Raw genomic sequence first — 22,001 nt, 5'->3', positions numbered from 1 at the left:
ACAGCTTGTTTTGTAACAGGGAAAGATAGTTTGTCTTACTGGGGTCCACTCAAGAGTTATTGCTGGGGATAGTGTCTTTGAGCTGGGGAGAAAAGTGTCAGTGATAGTGTTTTGAGACAAGGGAGAAATGTGACCTTGGAGGTGAGGTCCAAGCATAAGCACCCAAGAACCCCATCAAGCCTACTTCAGCATGTGAGATTGATGTGAAGGAGGAGAGGCAGAAGGCATTTAAGTGATAGAAGATGAAGAAGAAAGGAGAAGATGCTCATGGTGAATAGCTTAACTTTTTAAATTTTTTTATTATATTTATCTATTTTTAGTTTTCAGCATTCATTTCCACAAAATTTGAGTTCCAAATTTTCTCCCCATCTCTCCCTCCCCCCAACTCAAAATGCCTTGCATTCTGATTACCCCTTCCACCAATCTCCTAACACCCCTAACATTACCCCTTCTAACATCCCTCCCTTCCCTTATCTTCATCTTCTCTCTTGTTTTAGGGCAAGATAAATTTCTGTACCCCATTCCCTGTATTTATTTCCCAGTTGTATGCAAAACAATTCTCAACATTTGTTCCTAAAACTTTGAGTTCCAACTTCTCTTCCTTCCTCCCTCTCCACCCATCCCCACTGAGAAGGCAAGCAATTCAATACAAGCTATATATATGTAGTTTTGCAAATGATTTCAATAATAGTCATGTTGTGTAAGACTAACTATATCTCCTTCCATCCTATCCTTCTCTTCATTTCTTCAATTCTCTCTTTTGACCTTGTCCCTCCTCAAGTGTTTACTTCTAATTGCTTCCTCCTCCCTTTTGCCCTCCCTTCCACCAACCCCCCACCCTGCTTATCCCCTTCTCCCCTACTTTCCTGTAGTGTGAGATAGGTTTTCATACCAAATTGAGTGTGCATGCTATTCTTTCCTTGAGCCAAATATGATGAGAGTAAGCTACATTTTTTCCCTCTGACCTCCTCCCTTTTCTCCTCCATTGAAAAAGCTTTTTCTTGCCTTTTTTATGAGAGATAATTTACCCCATTCCATTTCTCTCTTTCTCCTCCCAGTATATTCCTCTCTCACCCCTTAATTTTATTTTTTAGATATGATCTCTTCCTATTCAACTCACCCTGTGCTCTCTGTTTATATGTGTGTGTGTGTGTGTGTGTGTGTGTGTGTGTGTGTGTGTGTGTGTATAATCCCTCCAATTACCCAAATACTGAGAAAAGTTTCAGGAGTTACAAATGTTATATTTCCATGTAGGAATATAAACAGTTCAACTTTAGCAAATTCCTAATGATTTCTCTTTCCTGTTTACCTTTTCATGCTTCTCTTGATTCTTGTGTTTGAAAATCACATTTTCTTTTCAGTTCCAGTCTTTTCATCAAGAATGCTGGAAAGTCCTCTATTTCATTGAATGACCATTTTTTCTCCTGAAGTATTATACTCAGTTTTGCTAGGTAGGCGATTCTTGGTTTTAATTCTAGTTCCTTTGACTTCTGGAATATCATATTCCATACCCATCAATCCCATAATGTAGAAACTGCTAGCTCTTGTTTTATCCTGATTGTATTTCCACAATACTCAAGTTGTTTCTTTCTAGCTGCTTACAATATTTTTCCTTGACCTGGGAACTCTGGAATTTGGCTACAATATTCCTAGGAGTTTCTCTTTTTAGATCTTGTTCAGCAGGTGATTGGTGGATTCTTTCAATGTTCATTTTGCCCTTTGGTTCTAGAATATCAGGGCAATTTTCCTTGATAATTTCATGAAAGATGATGTCTGGGCTCTACTTTTGATCTTGGTCTTCAGGTAGTCCCATAATTTTTAAATTATCTCTCCTGGATCTATTTTCCAGGTCAGTTGTTTTTCCAATGAGATATTTCACATTATCTTCCATTTTTTTCATTCTTTTGGTTTGGTTTTGTAATTTCTTGGTTTCTCATAAAGTCATTAGAATCTTATCCATTCTAATTTTTAAAGAGCTATTTTTTTCAGTGAGCTTTTGAACCTCCTTTTCCATTTGGCTAACTCTGCTTTTTAAAGTATTCTTCTCCTCATTGGCTTTTTGGACCACTTTTGTCCATTGAGTTAGCCCATTTTTAAAGGTGTTATTTTCTTCAGCATTTTTTTGTGTCTTCTTTAGCTAGCTGTTGACTTGCTTTTCATGATTTTCTTGCATAGCTCTCATTTGTCTTCCCAACTTTTCCTCCACCTCTCTTTTTTGATTTTCACAATCCTTTTTGAGCCCTTCCATGGCCTGAAACCATTGCATATTTATTTTGGAGGTTTTGGATGCAGCAGCCTTGACGTTTTTGTCTTTCTCTGATAGTATGCATTGTTATTCATTGAAAGGATGGAAGAAAATACTTGTTCACCCACAAAATAACCTTCTATAGTCTTCTTTTTCTCTTTTGGGGGGCATTTTTCCAGCCAGTTATTTGATTTTTGAGTCCTTTGTCAAGAGGAGGGTATACTCTGGGGGCCTATAAGTTCTCAGTTCCTCCAAGGTAGCACAATCAAGGGCCTGTACATTGGTCTGGGAGCTACCAAAACTTTTCTGCCCAGAATCTGCAAGTAGTAAAATTCCCTCTCCACAATCCCCTCCAGTATGCCATGCCCCAGAACTGAGCTCAAGGCTGAGATTCAGATCAGCTGCTCCTTTTCCTCAGGGGCTTTTGAGGGAGCAGGGCCACCACTCAGGGTTGAGACCCAAATTAGTAGCTCAGTTCCCCCAGGGGCTTTAGGCTGAGGGCTACACTAATGGATGTTGCTGCCACTGCCGCCAGCTGGGCCCAGGGCTAGGGGAGAACCCTGCTTTCTCACTGATCTTTGAAGCTGTGTTTGGTGTTTGTGGGTTGAGGGATCTGAGAACCATTGCTACTGCCAGGGAGTCTGCCTCTGAGGCTTATTCTGGTCCTGTTCCTCCCAATGCCACATAGCCAAGGCTGGGCTACACTCTGCCCTGTGCCCCATGTGATAGACCTTTCCTCTCAGCCTTCCCGGCTACCTTGGACTGGAAATCTCTTTCAATCTGTCTTTTTGTGGCCTTTGCTGCTCTAGAATTTGTTGAGAGTCATTTTTACAGGTATTTTACAAGCTGAGGGGGAAGAGGTAGAGTATGTGTGTCTTTCTACTCTGCCATCTTGGCTCCACCTAGCCTAATTTTTTTCTATAAAAGATGAAGCAAAGTTCTCAGCTGAGAGTGAGAATAGGGAGAACTACAAGTGGTTTGAGAAGAGATGAAAAAGTCTAGAAAAGCTACTATAGGAAGCAAGATAGTGAATTGATAAGGGAGGTATAGTAGGATGGCCTAGCAGCAGTGAGGACCTAGGCAGTAGACCCAGCCAGAACAATTGCATGATTTTCTCAATTTTCATTCAGCAATATGCATGTAGGAGCAAAAGCAGTAAATGGTGAGAGTGATCCAAGGCTGAGGCATGGCTGGACATAATCAGTGATATGATAAGGGGTAAGGGATTCAAGAGAGGAAGACGTAGTAGAGTTGAATTGGTTCACCACGGGGTTAAGATGAGGAAAGAGGCTAATGCAAAGGAAATAGCCAGGGAGAGAAGTCAAAACTGAGAGGTCAAAAGAGAGGAAGTAATGGTGCAGAAAAAGAGAAGAGTTTGTAATGGAAGGCAGAAAGAGAGGTAAAATGTCAATAGATTATAATCAGATAAAAGATTACAAAATTCTTGGACTTAGAGGTGGTACATTTGTACATGATTGCAAGATCAAGGGTATGATCATTTTTATGTGTGGCTGAGGTAGAGGCAAGAGAGTAGTTCATGTAAGAAGAGTAGGATGAGGAACTAAATGGTTAGAGTGTTTGAGGAATAATCAACATACATCTTAAAGTTGCCTAGTATGAGGGCAGGAGTTGGGGAGGAGAATAAATAAATAAAATATGAGTTAGGTAGCAAATGAGAGATAGACAGACAAACTAACAGATAAATTCAGATCATAAATCTAGAGATGTAAAAGATTTTGAGATCATCAAGTACAGAGATTCTTAAGCTGGAAATCATGAGTTTATACACACACACATACATATATACATACACACATGTACACATATGTGCACACATACACATATACATACACATATACACAATATACATATATAATATAGGTAACTGTATTTCAGTATTATTGTCTTCCATTGTAACCTTATATATTTTATATTATACATTTAAAATATTCTGAGAATAAGTCTAACTCTTACAATTTACTGTCAAAGGGGACCATGATACAAATATGGATAAGAACACCTGATCTAGTGTACTTTACAAAGAAGTTAAGTGACTTCCCCAAGGCCACAGAGTTAATAAGAAGCAGACCAAGAATTTGAATCCAGGTCTTCTGACTGTAAATCCAGCACTCTTTCTATTGTATCAACTATACAAAAAGTAAATTGGAAAGGAAGAACACTAGCTCCTCTGGGAATCTGGAGAAACCTCCTTTAGAAGGAAGGTGGCACTTCAGCTAGATCTTGAATGGAAATAAGTATCGCTTTTACAACTAGTATCTCTGATAAAGGCCTCATTTCTAAAATATGTAGAGAACTGAGTCAAATTTACAAGAATACAAATCATCCTCCGATTGATAAATAGTTGAAGAATGTGAACAGGAAGTTTTCAGAGGAAGAAATTAAAGCCACCTGTAGTCATATGAAAAAATGCTCTAAATCACTGATGATTAGAGAGATGTAAATCAAAACACCTCTGGGGTACTACATCATACTTATCAGATTGACTAACAAGACAAAACAGGAAACTGATAAATTATGGGGAAGATGTGGGAAATTGGAGCACAAATTCATTGTTGGTGGAGCTGTGAGCTGATCCAGCCATCCTGGAGAGAAGTTTGGAACTATGCCCAAAAGACTATGAAAATGTGCATACCCTTTGACCCAGCAATATCACTTCTATGACTGTATCCCAAAGAGATCATAAAAATGTGAAAATAATCCACATGTATAAAAACATTTATAGCAGCTCTTTTTGTGGTGGCCCAGAACTGGTAATTGAAGGAATGCCCATCAATTAGGGAATGGTTGAACAAATTGTGGTATGTGAATGTAATGGAATACTATTGTGCTATAAGAAACGATGAACAGGTTGACTTTAGAAAATCTTGTAAAGACTTCTATGAATTGATATAATGAATTGATTGATATGAATGAAGTGAGCAGAACCAGGAGAACATTGTTCACAGAAACAGCCACAGTGTGTGATGACTGATTTTGATAGATTTAGCCCTTCTCAGCAATGCAAGGACCTAAAACAGTTTCAAAGGACTCATGATGAAAAATGCCATCCACATCCAGAGAAAGAACTAGGGAGTCAGAATGCAGACTATTTTCTTTTTTGTTTTGTTTTCTGTTTTGTTTCTCATAGTTTCCTTCATTCATTATAATTCTTCTATGCAACATGACTAATGTAAAAATGTGTGTGATAGGAATGTTTGTGTATAGTCCATATCAGATTCCATGCCATCTTGGGGAGGGAGGGGGAGAAAATTTAAAACTTATGAAAGTGAATGATGAAAGCTGTAAATACATAAATTAATAATTTTTTTAAAAAAAGAAATAAGTATCCCTAAAAGTAAACCTGAAGAGGAGAGACGGTATTCCTTTCATGGGAGTCAGCCTGAGTAAAGGCATAAAGGTAGAAGACTGAATGTCATATACAGGAAATGGGAAGTAAGTCGATTTGGTTAGAACTTAAGGTAAATTAGGAGTTAATAAAGGCTGAGGAAAATTGTCAATTACATATACAGCTTAACAATGACAATACAACTGGCCTGTGTTGAATATGGCTTCATTTATTGACCAAACAGAATCCGAGAATTATTCTAATGAAAAGAAATTATGTAACAAAAAATCAATATATATGAGGAAGGCGCAATTGTGCAGTGAGCAAAGCTTGCATTTGGAGTCAGACAACTTAAATTTAAATCTTGGCTGTACCATTCACAACATACGTAGCCTTAGGCAAATCCCTTAACTCCTCTGGGCCTCAGTTTCCTCATCAGTAAAATGAGGGGGTTGGGCCAGATGACCTCTGGGATCCTTTCCAGCTCTGTGAGCCAAAAAATGAACTCAGTTCACATGTTCTAGATAAGTGTCACATTATCACATTACACTTACAAGACCCATTTCTGATATTCTCTTGGGGAGGTCATGAACACTTCTGAAATGCTTTTATTATTAGATTTTCCTTCCTTGTGAATCATTGAATCTTCAAATCCTTTAAAGGTATCTCACAGATTTCACAAAACTTTCTATCCTTCAGCCTACATTTCCATTTAGTAACTAGTTGTGTTAAAAAGAGACAGAGGCTACTTTGTTAACCTGCAACAAAGAGAACTGAATCTGAGAGGTCAAGGAGCGGTATCAAGGAAAGAGAACAGGCTATGTACCTGTCAGAAGAAGGCAAAATCACTTTTTTTATAAAACTGACCTCCCTGATGGGAGTAGTTCATTTTCCATATACCTTGGTGGAAAGTTCCCCATTGATAGAGTTCACCATTGGAGGGATGCTGGCAAAGGTAATTCTTCCCCCACCCCCCAACTTGCCCTTCGAGCCAAGACCAGAGAGCTTTGTTGCTGGTGATTTCCTTAAGTGGGACTGGGATGTTCATGACTAAATGATAACCAAAAATGGACCCCCAACTCTATTTCATACATTCCCAAAGTGATCAATATTGCCCCATGATAATTGAGGGATGGTAAATAAAAATAAGGGGACCATGGAAGCATAAGGAAAGAAGATAGAATTTTGAAAAAAAACTTTTGGACGCATTTCATTTATAAAGTCCTAGCGATTACATTATTTTTCAAATAACACAGAAAAAGCAAATTAAAACAAATTAGTGGTCAAGTCCTCCAACAGGTCTTAACAAGCAAGTATTGGCAGGTGAGCAGTATTGTCACTGTCAGGAATTCCAGCATGCATTAGGAATATGTTCATATAACGACTTGTTTACAGTACAATATTATATGGTGACATGATGCAAAATTGCAACATCAAATTTTCAATGAAGGAAAAAAACACAAATTTGCAATAAATTATTAAATTTAAGAGGCATCATTTTTTAAAAATATTTTATATTTTTTGAAATGATGCAAATTCTCCCCCAAAATAAATACATTAAAAGGTTAAGAAAGTAGATTTCCAGTGGGGCACTGAGTATTTTTTAAAGGGCCAAATAAGTTAGAGAAACTCTGGTCTATTTAAATCCAACTTGGATCTATACTTGCCCAGAAAATTTTAAATTTCATTTTCTCTCCCTTTCTAATGACACAAGAATGAATGGATTGATAGGAAAATGAGTGGATAGGTGGGTGGATTATTGGATCAATGAAAGAATGGGTGAATGAATGAACATTTATGAAGCACTTACTATATGCAAAACATTTTGCTAAGTCCTGGAGATACAAACAGAAAAGGGTTTTTTTCTTCCACTCACAATTATCATCTATCTAAATGGTCAATGATTCCTCATTTTAGCTATGGTAAGAATTTTCTCAATTTTTCAGTCCTATATGTGGATCTCTTCTTTAATTTTTTAAATACAATTTACACATTTTTAAAATTTTCTGATTAGTTTTCTCTGACACCTCATTTTCAACCTTGTTAAAGAATGCTAGTATCCACTAGATCACAGATTTAGAGTTAGAATAGCAGCCTTAGAGACCTAGTCCCATCCCCTCATTTTTCATGGAAGGGAACTGAAGCCCAGAGACTTCAAATAATTTGCTCAGGGTAAGACAGCTATTATGTGGCAAAGCCAGAATTGAAATTCAGTCTCTGACTCCAAATTCAGAGCTTTTTCCCCTAAATCACTCTCCCAAGGAGTCAATAATTCAACATATTTATTACCTTCTGTGTATGAGGTACACTTAGGTATTGTGGAGTCTACAAAAGAGAAAACACATTCCCTCAACCCTCTCTCATTAGCACAGTGCTTGACTTGGAGGCATAGGGAACTTGTGGCCTGGAGGCCATATGTGGCTTTCCAGGTCCTCAAGTGCAGCCCTTTGACTGAATCCAAATTTCACAAAACAAATCTCCTTAATAGAAGGATTAGTTCCCTAAAATTTGGGTTCAATCAAAAGACTGCACTCAAGGACCTAGAAGGCCACAGGGAGACCACAGGTTCCCCGCCTCTGATTTAGAGTAAATCCTTTTATTAAGTGTTTTCTATATTCCTCCATGGAGGGAGAGGGATATTGATATCAGATTCTTCCTTGTGATTAATTGTTCAAGTGCCATATTGGAGATACAATTAAAGAGCTTTGATGGGGGAAGCATATGGTGCTAGGTGCATAAATATAGAGTGGCAAGGACCTTTAGAGGGCATCTAGTTTAATCTACTCCTTTTATAGTTGAGGGAACTGGAGCTTGGAAATGAAGTATTTCTCCAGTGTCCCAAAGTGAGAGAGCTGAGATTTAAACCCCAGTCCTCTGACTCTAAATCCAGCATGTTTTGAACATTAATAAAATTACAAAGGATAGAAATCCTTCCCATGAAGGCTTCATGGAGGAGGTGAATTTTGTCCAGACTTTAAAAAAAGAGATGGGTAATATTTTCACAGGCAGACGAAGATTGGGTGGGGGTACTCTGGGCAGAGGCATTAGCATTATCCAAGAGAGAATGATAAGAAAACATAGGATATGTTATGAAACACTCCTTTAAGTAGAGCATAGAGGAAAAAGTGAGGGAAGAATGGTAGCCAAAGCTAAAAGATGAGATGCAGGAGGGCCTTGAATGCCAGACTACAGAATTTAATTTTTATGATGTAATCCATTAGAATTCACTTGCATTTTGAGCAGGATAATGGGACAATTAGATCTGTAGTTTATTAAGCTAGCAGTAAGCTACAAAGAGGTTTGGAGTGAGGAGAGAACTCAAGTGAAAAGTTTACTGCGTCTAAATGAGTTTTGATTATGGGAGCAGAATCCTAGATCTGAAGTTAGAGGGACCCTTATTTTACAGATGAGGAAACTGAGATCCAGAGAGGTGACTTTCTGAAAGTCATATAGGCATCAAACATCAGTTACAAGATTTGAACTCAAGATTTCCATCTCACAAGCCAGTGCCCCTTCCACAGTACCATGTTATCAAGTCAATGTCAGTGAAGCCAAGTCAATTTAGAAAAGTGTAGGGGATAACTTCATAAGTCAAGAAAGTCCTTGTGTAAAAGAAAGGAGCTGGAGATTCCAGAAGACAAAAATGAGGAGAAAGATCACTGAGGTGGTGGAGGAGGAAAGGTGAGGGGGTGACTGTCAGCCTATGCAAAGGCAAAAAGGCAGGAGATGAAATGCCTACCTTGAGTAATAAGAAGGCTAAAATGTAGCATACATAAGGAGTAATGGAAACCACCTTTAACAATATTGGAGCTAAAATGTGAAGGGATATAATTTATCCCATAGGCAACAGGGAACCTCAGCATCCTGAGTAAGAGTACTACAGTCTTGATTAACATTGTACAGTGTATAGTAATATACTCTCAGGAAACAACTGAGGATGACTGATGGGAAAGATTTCACAGAGATATCTGTGATGGCATGAATAATTGGAAGAGGAGATGATAAACAGACAGGAGTGAAGACTGACTACTAGTTTCAAGCTTGGGAAACTGACCAACATTGTTACTGGTTGACAAAAAAAATAAGTTAGGAGGAGCTATCTGCAAGGGGAAACCTGGAAAGGGTTGAGTAGGGGTGGGAGAGTAAGATAAAAATTTGTTTTGGACATATTGAGTTCAAAGTCCTACATAGATAATATAACATCAGAAGTTTGTTGTTATTGTTTTTAATTTCTATGTACAGTGGTGCAGTGGGGGATGACGAGAAGGCAGATAGTGGTCCAGATTTTAATATCAATGGTTTAGTGAGAAAATACCTCCATCAATACAGATTAGCAATGTCTGTAATTTATGGTCCTCGAACTGAGACATTAATGCCAAACAATATTAGTAATGGGACTTGAACCCAGATCCTTTGGACTCTAAGACCAACTTTCTCTTGTATACATTTACATGGGCATGCATTTGTAGATAGATGGATAGATAGATGGATAGATAGATAGATAGATAGATAGATAGATAGATAGATGATAGGTAGGTAGGTAGATAGAGAGATAGAACATATATATGTACATGATATAGTGACAAAATATTAGATTTAAATACAAAAAGATCTGGGTTTAAGTCTCATCTGTGACACATAGTAGGTATGTGGCCCTAGTCCTTTATCTTCTCTTACCATCTGAGACAATTGCTTAGTATCTATCCAAAATAATAGGACCACAGGATTTGAAGTAGGGTGAGAAGGTTGTTTCAAATCCTGGCTGGCATTCTACTAGGTCACTTACTTTCTCTGAGTCTCAGTTTCTGCTTTTGTGAAATAAAGGATTCAAACTAGGTCCCAGTTCTAAATCTATTACCTATTAAGATATAGAGGAGTTGCCATCTTCACAAATAAGAAGTGATTACTGAAGAAATGCTGACATTCCTAGGACTTTGAGCTTCTGGTTTGGGAGATGGAAAAACCTACATACCTGCTTTGATTGAAACCGTAGAAATGGCTTATCTGAGGCCATTATATTTTGTGTCTGTGGCTTTGGCACTCTGTCTTTTGACATAGCTCTTTAAAGTTTATCATTCAAAGAATACACTGAACATAAATATGATAGATTCACTTTCTGGGCAATTCCTGCACTTTCCCTACCTGGGGATGCTACCTGGAGAGGATGGACTGGTCTGCTTAGAATAGCAAGCAACTGTCCTTTCCCGTAGCTGGAAAGGACTAATAAAAGGCATGTGATATACATAGCCAATCATCCAACCAATGAGCATTTCTTATATTAAGTGTTTACTCTGTGACAAGCATTGAACTAAGTACGAGAGATTCAAAGAAAAGCAAGAATGCTCATTGCCTTCAAAGAGCTTACATTCTAATGGGGGAGACCACTGGACACATAAAAAAGGATATTAGGTGGAAAGCATGTTGTCCCACAACGTTTCCCATAATAATGAGATTCTGAATTCATCACTGCTTGATGAAGTTTGACAATATAATTGCATTTGCATTGTTGGGTTATGAATGAAAACCCCATTTCTAAGTAGAGTTTGCTCCTCTAGTCACGAAAGGTGAAGAGGAACAGATGTCTCTTCAAAATCCATTTGCCTGGAAAAGAAATAAAGCTGCAGTCCTGATGAGCTGTAATCATAATTTTCTCTCTCTCTCTCTCTCTCTCTCTCTCTCTCTCTCTCTCTCTCTCTCTCTCTCTCTCTCTCTCTCTCTCCTTCTTTCTTTCCTTCCCTCCCTCTCTCCCTCTGTCCCTCTCCCTCCCACCCTTTATCTCTCTCTCCTCCCTCTTTCCTGCCTTCTCCCTCTCTTTCATCTCTTTCTTCTTCTCTTTCTCCCCCTCTCTAGCTTCCATAGTGATTGGAAAATGGTGGTGTGAGATGGAGCCATGTCTTGAAGGAGAGGAATGTAAGACTCTTCCTGATAATTCTGGATGGATGTGCGCTACTGGCAATAAGATAAAGACCACAAGAGTAAGTGGTTTTATTGTAGTTCACATGCCAAAGTACACCAGGACATGCCCAGATGGTTCACTGCTTGTATGTCTGTCCCATATATGTGTTCCAAGAAAGGCCCCATACAGGGGTGAGAGGTGTTGATGACTCAGAAGTTTGATACTCCAGAGAATTCATCATATATCTATCATCAAACTGTACTCAAACTCTCAATACACTGAACAAGAAAAAGCCCCCTTTACTGTCTTGCTAAATATCCTTACTTCCAAATTAAAAAGGAAAGAGGAAGGTTGAGATAATTATTTAAATAGTTGAATGAACATATCTTTATACTTTGCTCAAGGTAAGTCCATATTACAACAGGGGATTCGTCTAAATTGTCCACATCAGTGCTTAACCATTCCATTACAGATTATTGTCATTCATTCATTCATTGAGGACCATTATGTGGTACAGTGATAGAATGTTGAACTAGGAGCCAAGAAAGACCAAGGTTCACCTTCTACACTGACATCTAAAAACCGTGTGACTCTGGGGACATATCTCACCTTCAGTTTCCTCATCTGTAAAATTGAGTTCATAATACCACCTACTTTCCAGGGTGGTTGTAAGGATCAAATGAAATAATATGTAAAACTCTTTGCAAATTTTAAAGCACTTTATAAATGCTAGCTATTACAGATTCAGCAAACATTATAAATTACCTACAGAGCTCCAGGCATCGTTCAAGGAGCTAGAGGTGCAAAGACAAAAATGAAAATGGTCCTGACCTTCAAGAAAACATCGCCACACTCTCCTGAAGTCTGTAAAAGCTGTAGTAAAAATATTTTGTAATTTTTACTTTACAAACCTTTTATGAAAAAGTAATAACCTAATTTCTTCATTCTTAACATTTCAGACTTTTTTTCATATGTTGAATTCTCTTAAAGCAGGGCCCACCTATAGAAGTACCAGCTGGTTCTTACCCATGCCACCACTACCATTACCATGTTTAGAATGTACTCTCTCTGGGGGAAAGAAGCTGTTTCATTTCTTGTCTTTGTACCCCCTGTACCAAGCACAGCATGTGATATACAAGTACTCAATAAATGACAGTTGATTTGTCAATTGATTAACTGACTGAAAGGAACTGCTTTATTGATCTTCCTATACCCAGTGCCTAGATTAGTACTTGGCACATAATATGTGCTTAATAAGTGCATGTTAAAATTAGTTCAATTGGATTGAATCAGTGTTTACATCAAGACACCAAGGATCTGTGAGTTCATAGGTATAGAAATTTCCTCCACTAACTCAGAACTAAACCCAAATCTAACAATGAACAGGTCTATTTATAGAGTTTTCTAAAGCTCTGACAAGTTAAGTGGCCCACTCATGGCTGCACTGGCAACATCAGAGACAGAATATCAACCTAGGTATCTCCAGAACTCTACCCACCAAAATAGTAGCTCAAAATTACCTGTTCTTAATTTTTTTAACTTTTTATGAAGCTTAATTAGATGATTGTGCTCTATTTAGCCAACTTTACTATTAGTTGGAAATGCTAAATCAACTTGAAAAAGAAAAAAGAAATGAAGTTCCAGTCAACAAGAGTAGTTTGGGGAGAAAAGGAAAGAGGACAAAGGAAGGCCTCCAGACAGTCATCCAGTTGGGCAGCCCCTTGCCCACACCTTCATTTTGTGCCATGTCCACAAATGACTTCAGAGCCAACACAGCCTCATTAATATTCATCCACAGGCTCTCCTGCAGCTCAGTATGTATTATTTTATTTCATTTAAATGAGATACCTACTGACCAGAGTGCTCAGAAATGAGAACCATGCCTGTCACTGGCCCACAGGAACCATTTTAATTAGCTACAATAGGGTGGATGCTGGGGCTTCCTTTGGTTACATTTGACTTGGAAACCATTTTCCTAAAAATCCAAGGATACCTCCATAAAGTGGTTTGGTTTAAATTCCCATAATTTGTGACGTCTTTGCTACACTCCATGCCCAGTAGATTTCAAAGTATTGATCTATTTTGTAATCATTATGTTGCTCTTTTTTTATCACCAAATGTCTATTTTCTTCCATGTTTGAATATAGGAATCTGTCATCTTTTATTTAAAAAATAAATAAATAAAGGAGTAGAAAGAATAGTCAGCCCAGACATCAGAAGGCCCAGAATTCTAGTCTTTACTCTACCCTGTGAATATTGCCTCACAACGCCTCAGTTTTCTCATCCATAAAAATAGAGGGTTCAACTAAAAGACTTCTAAGATCACTCCTAGCTTAAATGTTCTGGGATTCTGTGAAGCTTTTGGAGCCATTCAGGAGGGCAGTAATGAAGACCTGTACCTGGAAGGTGACAATGGGCACTGAGAAGAAGGGATTAGTAGGTTGGATCTCCCCACTTCCCTGCCTCCTTCCTTTAACCCATGCTTCACAGCTCTGCCATACTTATCCTCCATATATAAAAATCTGGTTGTGCTATACCTCTGCAGAGAACTCCATGGATCCCTACTGAATATAGTATCAATTTCAAGCTCTGTAGCATTCCAGGTCCTCAATAATCTGGCACCACTCTCATACTACTCCTTTCCATGTAATTTACAGTACAGTCAAACTTCACTAATTACCATCCCCCATCCATGCCAGTTTGATCACCTCTGTGCCTCTAAATCCCTACTTGTCTGTTTGACTCCTGTTCATCCTTTAAAATCCACTTCAAATGCCACCACCCTCAAGGAACATTTTAACACCCCAATGGTTAATCAACTCCCCCCTTTAATTAAATTATTATAAAATTACTTAGTTTACACTCCTCTTGTGACCTGACTTTAATATCTGTGAGCTTTTTATTATTATAAATATTTAGATACCTGTCGGGTCTTATCACTAAGCTAAAAGCACCAAGAGTACCAGAGACAATGCCCTTGCTAAACTTTGTATCTCCCCCAGCAGCATCATAACACAAAATAATAATTATCTATTGAATGTGAAATCCAAAACAGTGCAAACCATTTCTTAATTGAAACAAGAGAAATTCCCCAAAGCACCAATTAGAACAATATTTTTGGGATGAAACATCAATGACATGAAAAAATCCTGAGCTGATTTTTATATTTTATATTATTTTAATATTATTATATATTATCGTATTATATAATGATATTGCATATTATTGTATTATACATAATTATATATTATATATTCTTGTATTATGTATAATTCTATATTTTATATTATTAACATATTATATAGCTTAAATTATTTCAATCAATCAAGAATTTATTAAGGGTCTACTATGTGTCAGGAACCATGAGGAAAAAAGTGAAACAACCCCCTTCTCTCAAAGATCTTAATTCTGTCAGGGCTGACAAATCCATATATAAGAATAAATGAAAAAGAAATCCAAGTTAGTTAAATATAAGGTCATCAGAAAGCTATTGGGTAACTACATGGTGCTGTAAATTAAGTGCTGGACCTGGAGTCAGGAAAATGTGAATTCAAATCCAGACTCAGACACTTACTAGTTGTGTAATCCTGGGCAAGTCACTTACCCCTGTTTGCCTCAGTTTCAACTGTAAAATGAGTTGGAGAAGAAAATAATCAAGTATTGCAATATCATTGCCAAGAAAACCCCCAAAGGTGTCACTAAGAATCAGACACCACTAAGAACAATTAAACAACAGAAAGATATGGCATTAGCAATTTAGAGGGGATAAGGCAGAGTTTCTTACATCTTGGAAGCAATATAAGTAAAAAGATGTGTGTGTGTGTGTGTGTGTGTGTGTGTGTGTGTGTGTCTTTTTACATATATATGTTTACCTGACCTCAATTTCAATAGAATGCCTTGTAAAGTCATCCCTGGACCAAAAGTCCCAAGTCTGAAGCCTAGCATTATCCTTTATTGCTTGTAGGACCTAGGGCAGATCATCCAATCTCACTGAGCATGGTAGGAAACACTGATACCCAGAAGAGATTTCCAAAGATGGTGATCAGGATGGTAAAAAAACTGATTTGAGGATCATCTGAGGAGACTGGAAATGTTTCCTCTGGAAAACCTTAGGGGAACATCAGCACCTTTGACTCAGAATTTGCCCTATCAGTGAACAAGTGCCTGGAACCCCTATCTTCTCCATCACTTCCCATGATTATTCAATCCCCTATTCCAGCTAAAAAAAACCCACACCTCCAAGCAAACTGTTGCCAGGATGGGATTACAAGTTGAATGACTTCTTGTTTGGCTATAGAGAGGATTATTATTATTCCAGAATAGGTTGAACTAGATGGCCCCTGATGTCCATTTTATCTCTAAAGTTCTGTTATTCTGTGAGGCTCATTTTATTTAGCTATTGAAGACACATGGAATAATACAAATATGGCAGCCAACTCCATTTCTCTAATATAACACATTAATATTTAACGCAGCTCAGCGTTCTTCACTATCTAGAGTTTCTTTAATTTCTTTTTCATTAATAGGAGACTCGCTGACTAAGATATTGAGTACAAATGATTTGCAATGGGGCTTTGGGGTATACTTTAATTTACTCTGTATTCTTTTTTCCTCATTTACTTTATCAACAAGAGCAGTATGGCAAGCTAGGGACTTCCAAATCAAACTCTCCAATGTTTCTCTTCTCCCTCTCTACACCCTACATGGAACATACATTTACGAAGCACTTACCTGTGTAGGCTATGCGCTAAATGCTGGGTTATGTCAAACACTCAATGCTGGAGATATAAAAATAAAAGTGAAACAAGATTACCACTAACTGGTAATAGTAACAATACTATTAAACAATACTTATACTAATACATTAGGTGAAGTGAGAATAATGATAGCTAACATTTATATAGCGCCTTAAGGTTTGCAAAGCATTTTACATATGTCCCATTTAAGTCTCAGAACAACCCTGTGTGTTAGATGCTAATATTATCCCTATTTTACATGTGAAGAAATAACGTCTATGACAGGTTAAGTCACTTGCCAGGTTTATGCAGCAATTTAATATCTAAGAAAGGATGTGAATCCAGGTCTAGCTCTGTAATGACTACATAGTGCTATCTCTCATATGTAAGTGGTATAGTGGATAGAGTGCTGGGACTGGAGTCAGGAAGACCTGAGTTCAAATCCAGCTTCAGACACTTACTAGATGTATGATCCTGGGTAAGACACTTAACCTGTTTGCCTAAGTTCCTCAGTGTAAAACAGGGATGATAGCAGCGTATATCTTGAAGGGTTGTTGTGAGGATCAACTAAGACAATATTTATAAAATGCTCAGCACTGTACCTGGCACATAGTAGGTAGTATATAGATGTTTATTTCTTTTCCCTCCCTAATGAAAATTCAGAGACTTAACCCAGATCAATTTCTTGCACAGAGTAGATACTCAGCATGTTTTCAGTGGATGTTGCTGAATGAGTTAAACCATCCAAACACAGCCCAAGTAATTTCTGCACTCTCTGGGATTGCATGACGGTGGGGAGGGGATGGTGGGTAAGATGTACCCCCAAGATCTCACTTGGTATTATCAGTCCAATGAGTGTCTGATCTTTGTACTGGCCTCCTTAAATTTACACCAAACCCTAGTAGAAAGAGCCAATATGGCACCATTAAGAAAAGGTCACTCCAGTCTTAACCTCGTTTCCTTTTTTGACAGGATGACTAAGCTAGTAGAGAAGAGAAACGTGGTGGATATGGTTTTTCTAGATTTTAGCAAAGCTAAAGCAGAGATTTCTAATGATATTCTTGTTGGAAATGGAGAGGTATATGAAAGTCCTTCAAATACTTGAAGATAGTTTTCCCAGCCAACCCTTCTAGTCTTTTCCTCTCAACTAATCCTCCAACAGCATAGTTGAGAGACTATTTATCATCCTGACCACTCTTCAGCTTATAACTGTCTTTCCTAAAAGGTGGCACCTAGAACTGATTACTGCACTCCACATATGCCCAAGGCAGAGTATAAAAGGACTATAATCTTACTAATAATCACCACTATGGCATAGAGGTTCCCCACCCAGGCAGTACAAGAAGCTCATCAAAGATATGGGGAATATTTGGTAAATAACAATATTACCCTATTAAAATTAATTAATCTCTTTACTTTTATTTCTTACATGTATATGGATGATAAACTGTATAATCTATTACCTTTAATATTGAACAGGGAGTATGAGAACATTTCCTAGAAGCCAAGGAATATAGGGAACAAAAAAAAGTTGGGAGCTCCGCTCTGTGCCATTCTTAAAGCAGCCAAGTTTGTGTTAGCTTTTGCAGTGGCCATATAACCATTTTGAGTCATAGGAGGTTTGCAGTTAATAAAAATTCCTAGACACTTACTACACCTCCCCAGTTGTGAAGTTCATTTTTTTAACATAAGGTTAGGACTTTACGTTTATTACTCTTCAACTTCTCCATATCAGAATTCTTCCAGGGGTGGAGATGTCAACATCTTTAGTCATGACTGAAAAACTCAAGGACAGCTTCTTGACTCACTCCTGCAAAATAGCACAAGCTTTTTCCTTTGATCCTTTCACCCAGGAGGAAAGTCACGATAACACTAGTTAACATTTATTTAGCTCTTTAAGGTTTACAACAGACTGCAACAGATTTTCTCATTTGACTCTCACATCAGTTTTCTTAAAGCTCCCAAGGGGCTCAACTTACCACAAAGTCTAACTTTCTTATACAATGATAGATTATTTATGATAATACACTCTTTTTTTTTATCAATTTCAGATTCATCCAAGGAACTAATGGACCCACTCTTTGGATGTAGTAAAGTGAAACCACCACTACATAGGAAACACCATGTTTTAAAAATTCAAACCATCTTAAGCATTTTCAAGCCAAATGGATTTCTTATTTGCACTCTGACTGGTTACCAGCTGATCACAGTGCTGTCACTGTGTGTAACGAAATGTCCCATGGTGAAAACATCCAGAGTTTTAGCAGCATGGCAGAAGAAAACACAGAAGTTTTGGGGTTTTGTGATTATGAAGTATGAACAACTGTCTTATAATTTGGAGCTACAGTTTACTTTCTACCATTTAAAAATATATATAATATTTTGAAATATAACATATTCTCTTCAAGAAACGAACAGTACCACACGCCAATGCAGCTTACATACCATGGTTTTTTGTTTGTTTGGGGTTTTTTTATTGGTTTGCTTCTTTTTTTCCTAATGGGATGGAAGACCTTTGGAAAGATCTAGCAATGATCAACCAACATGATCAACAGTAGGGGGTCTCCCCGAATTCAAGGAAGCACCAAGATTCTTCATCAAGAGCTTCCTTCTATTTCTGCTCAGTCACTCAAGGAAATCCATGGTTGTCTTTTCTTAGGTTCCGAAGGCTTTCTCCCTTGTGCAATACTAGCATGCTGGCTTTGCTCTCATAACCATACTTTGTATTCAATTGATATATGATGACAATTCTTAACCTCTTTGAGGAAAATATTTTTAGAATTATTAGCTAATCCACTAAGGAGACAATGAAGATTTTCAAGGAAGTGGCTACGTGATGCTCTTAGGACTCAGGCAGAGTTGGGGTGGATCATGGTTTCTCTTCGTGATGCCGTGTAAATACAGTGTCTAAAGACTTTGTAGAGCTGTCCTCGTCTGCAGTAAAATTCCTCTAACTTCAGAGTTGGCCATCATTTACTCCATGCTGTGGATGAATTCCACATCACATCATGGCATTCTGGTTTTTGATAATGTTTGAGGGTTTGGGGCATGGGGCATAATTCTGGGCTAGGAAAAGTTAGAGAACAAGACCATCTCCATTATTCATGGCATGAGCAAAGGTTAACCAAGTCTCTGAAAGTGGAAAGTATCTTCTGTTTAATCTAAATTAACCTTCTTTATAAAATGTGCTAGTGGTTTTGACTTTAACCATCCTGGGCCATCCTAATCTGCTTTAACCTAGGTCATGGTAACAGCTCAGTTTAAGGTCTGGAAATCAGTAAATACCTTCTACCAGAATATTTTCCATTCCTCCTCCTCCTTCTGTGTGTCGCATGTTGAGAATGAAAAGTCCATATGATAATATCACTTTTCCAACCAGTACTATGTAGTATCAGACCTCATTTTCTGTAGGCTTTGGACAGTAAAGCCCAATTCTGTGACATATAACATGGAGCAGTGGAAAGAGGGGCAGCCCAAGAGTGCAAGCCTCATTTCTCAGGATGTGCTGGCAAATATTTAACATGCAGCTCTCTAAAAAGGCATGACATATCTAAGTTTAATCTGCATTCTTAACACTTTCTCAGTCACTTTCTCAAATCTAGACAATCAACAAAACAATAAATCAGGCCATTTTATAGCTTGCCTATTTCCAAAGTATAAACACCCATGGGAAAAATTTAACAATGGGCTTCCCTGAGTCCTTTCAAACTGGTTCATGATTCAAACTTGACCTTGACTCTGACACATACTGGTTGGATGATCCTAGGCAACCTCCCAGTATTCCAGATGACTCTCTAAGTTACAAGAGAGCTGCTTATTTGTGGCTCTAATTTGCCAATTAAATCACAGGTTTATTTTAAAAAAACATCTAAAATAACAAAAAGGAAATTATATAAATCCCTTCAGCCCCCTTTAAAAAAGATTTCTTATCCCCCTCATATAGAAAAATATCCTATATGCTTTTCTTGGTTGCATTTTGTTATAAAAATTGTTTCATTTTTTAAAAAGATATCTTTCTATGTTGCTTGCTTCCATTTTATTATATATTTATTCCTGTTCCCCTCTCCCAGTCTTTTCCCTACACCTCATGTTACCAGTGCCTCATATTATACTAATAGCATAGCAAGTACCTGAACAATCTCCAGTGAAGCCGAAGGTCCATCATCTCTACAACTTTGTCTTGAGCATTAATTGGTCAGATATACTCAATGACCACTTGTGGATTGATTAGGTTTACTAAATGAACAGAAAAGAAGAGGAGATTGTGTGGAAAATCCATCTTACACTGGAATTCAGGAAGATCTGGCTCTGAACTGAGTCTCAAACACAAATGAATTGTATGACCTTGAGGGTGATTATTTTAATTGTGACCAATTTGTCTTTTGATACACTCACTGATTTACACAATTCCAATGGATTAATCACCAACTACGTGTCTGGCATCATCCTAGATGCCTGACAGGAAAAAAAAGCAAATATAAAACAGACTGGGCCCTCAAGAAGCTCATACTCTAATGAAGAAAATAACACATCCATATGTTACCCCATGAAGCTCAGTGCTTACCCTGTACATCAAGTATACTTACTCTTCCTCAACTCATGACACAAGAAAAACTAGGCCAGAGTCACACAAGCATTAGCAAAGTCTCCATTTGTCAATTCACTTACTGGCTTAACATGGAAGCAAGTTCACTTATTGCACATTGCATTCTGCACTGTAAAAAAAAAAAATGCCCCCTTCCAAAGCAGGAGAAACATTAGACAAATATTTATAACTATAGTCAAACTCACTTTAGTTTGCCTACCTCTCTCCTACAGTTGTGCAAAACCATCAAGTTGTATTCAAATTTATCACATACAAGATAGGAAATTCTAAAATTTGGTAGACACCATCTGCCTATTAATTCTGATCATTTTATGGTATAAAAACTTGATCAAATGTCTCTGGTAATAAAGAGCTCAGTGTGTGGTCTAATTCATGTTGATGTTGAGATTTTGCATAGAGTATGGTTAAAATATGTTAAGTGATATTATGATGATATTAAATGAAAATACGTTAGGGAGCATGGCATAACGGATGAAAGGCTAGTCTTGGAGCCATACATCAACAGATCAAGCATTCATTAAGCACATATACTATGTCAGGTGCTGTGTAAAGACCTAAGTTCAAATACTGTCTCTGACCTGTATTAACTATGTGGCCATGGGCCATTCATTTAACCTCTCAGTGCCCCAAGACAACTCTCTAAGACTATAAGTTATAGAAGAAAAGCTAACTTGTATGCCTGCATGGAATTCCACATAGTAACTGGCCATGCTGCTCTTGAAGAGGGAAGGAAGTTGGGTATAGTGAGTAGAGCCCTGGGTTGGAATAAGGAAGGCCCAGGTTCAAATTCTGCCTCTACTAGCACATAAATTTGCTTTGTGATCCTGAGCAAGGCCCTTAACCTTTTGGTGCCTTAAGCAACTCCTCAGACTTAATTCAAATGAATTATAATCTGCATTGTAGAAGATATTTCCACACTGGTAGGCCCAGGACTGACAAAATAACATTTCCTTCACTCTTTTGTGTATATTAAATGGATATTCCAAAAAACGACAAGTTTAATTGTCAGGAATTAAAGCGGTGACGAGGAAAATCTGGTCTATTCAATAAGTGTAGTGTCCTAGGCAAAGATGTTCATAGTTAACTTTCAGTGACTGATGTTTTCATGTTATTGGAATTATAGATTAATGAACTTTACAAGAATATTCAGAACTTTATGACTTCATATTTTT

The 22,001-nt window shown here is 37.7% G+C and overlaps 1 long non-coding RNA gene across 1 annotated transcript; it reads left to right on the top strand.

Annotated features, from left to right (window-relative positions):
• Positions 1-11,451: 11,451 nt before the first annotated feature.
• LOC140497594 (uncharacterized) lies at positions 11,452-19,146 on the top strand. The gene is made up of 2 exons (XR_011964740.1): positions 11,452-11,566; positions 18,275-19,146. It is a non-coding gene; the product is annotated as an uncharacterized lncRNA (long non-coding RNA).
• Positions 19,147-22,001: the final 2,855 nt, after the last annotated feature.

Source organism: Notamacropus eugenii, chromosome 3, assembly GCF_028372415.1.
Source record: "Notamacropus eugenii isolate mMacEug1 chromosome 3, mMacEug1.pri_v2, whole genome shotgun sequence".
Lineage (NCBI taxonomy): Eukaryota > Metazoa > Chordata > Mammalia > Diprotodontia > Macropodidae > Notamacropus > Notamacropus eugenii.
This window is presented reverse-complemented; position numbering and strand designations above follow the sequence as displayed.